Below are 1,816 nucleotides of genomic sequence, written 5' to 3'. Positions count from 1 at the left end.
CTCTCGCCTCGGCACCCCCTTTTGCTTACCCCCCCTTTTGCCTGCACCCTCTCCCCAATATTTCTTCCCGAGGCCGTCCTCCTCCCCCTCGGCCTCGTTGTCATTTTTCTCCCGGGGCCGCACGGCCTGTTCTCGCCCCCTCCGCGCCCGCTCCCACTCCCGCCCCACGCACCCCCTCCCCAAACCCAGAGAGCAACCGCGAAGGAGCAGGAAGGCCCGGATGCGGGAGGGGAGCTGGTGTGTGTGTGTGTGTGTGTGTGTGTGTGTGTGTGTCCGTCCTGCCGCAGTAGCCGCTGCAGCATCAGGTTCACTGCGTGCACGCACCGGGCTCTGGGAACGGTCCGAGTCGCCCCCACACGCACTCGCCTCGGCCCCCCCCCCATAATCAGAGCAATTAGCTGCGGAAGCAATGTGCTTTCGGGGGCTAGGGATGTGCTAAACCACAAACAGCCCTAGGTACCACCAAATTAGCATCTCTCAGGGTGTCCCTACGGGCTGGATTTCTGAATGCAATCATAATAATGGTAAATCGATGTCTCATTTAAAGGTTACTTTAAAAACCTGCCAATTGTTGGGGGTGGGGGGAACCCAGCGTGCGGGGAGAGAAATGCACTAGAAGAGCCACTCAGATTTCCAGACCGAATGCAGTGGAGCGATGGTTGCGGGATGCAGATCAGGTGCCCAGAGCTGGGCCCACCCGCGGGATGGGAGCAGGCGGTGGGAGAAGGCATCCCTATTCCTCTAGGAATAAGGCAATCGCCTCAAACTCAGGCAGAAAAGGCGCTGCGGATCCGGGGGCGCCCCTCGCCCTCTCTGCACAGCGCAGAGGCGCGCGCACGCGCACGCATGCACAGGTGTCCGGCTGACCCCTCCGGAGGCTGTCGCCAGCTCTGATGTGCATGTTCTCCTAGCGCCGCCGGGGCGGCCAGAGCCATCCCCTTGGGGACCCGCTCCTGTCCCGAGGACACCCCAAAGGGATAGCTAAGACAATGGACACCCTAGCGCCCTGGGAACTTTGCCTGTGACCGAGCTCGCCTCTAGGGCTGCCGCCTCCCGGAGGCGCCCAGCGATGCCCCCTACTGGGCAGCCTGCGCCTGGAACATGGCGCAGGTGGGGGTCGCGTGGGAGGGTCGTTAGGGTGGGGGATGGGGACGGAGGCGCGATGACACGCGTGACCTTTGCTCCGTCTCCAGCATCCTCCTCTACCCTCGCCCACCTTCTCGATCTCAAATTCCCCAACCTGGCTCCTCTTGGAGAAAGGTGGCGGGAGCGGGCACTGCCAGGGAACGCGGGTGCGAGATTGGGGAGGGCGCTGCCTACTGGATAGAGTTAGCTTCGACCGCCGCCGCCTCCTCTCTGTTTAAGCGGAAGGAAGCGCTGCGGCCGCAGCAGCCCTTGGTGCCAGCACGTATCCCTCCCTGACCTTGGCTGAGACTTGCTGCCTCGGTGTTTTGCCTAGCAGAAAGCGGCTTCCCTCCAGAACAAGACCTGGGGGTGCTCTCAGGGCAAGGGGTGTTGCCTGGGTCTGCGCCCAGCGCTGGACCTCTCCCGCGGAGACCTCTTGAGTCCTGGAAAACCCATCGTCCCTGAGTGCTATCTCTCGGTGCCCCCGAAATACCCAGTCCCTGCCCTGCGTCTCCCACGCCCATTTCGCGGAGTCATTTATTTTAAAATTGCATCCTCAAGTTTCGGTGGGCTTCAGTACATGGATTCCTTTGCTCAGGTGGGGAGGAGGGTTGCAGACCCCAGGTATCCTCCGACGTCTCCCGGCACAGGGACGTGACTCCTTAAGTGCGCCACTTCTCTATTCTTAAAC

The sequence above is a fragment of the Carlito syrichta genome, unplaced genomic scaffold (genome assembly GCF_000164805.1).
Source record: "Carlito syrichta isolate Samal-C Ts95f unplaced genomic scaffold, Tarsius_syrichta-2.0.1 Scaffold86259, whole genome shotgun sequence".
NCBI lineage: Eukaryota > Metazoa > Chordata > Mammalia > Primates > Tarsiidae > Carlito > Carlito syrichta.
Note: the sequence above shows the minus strand (reverse complement) of the source record.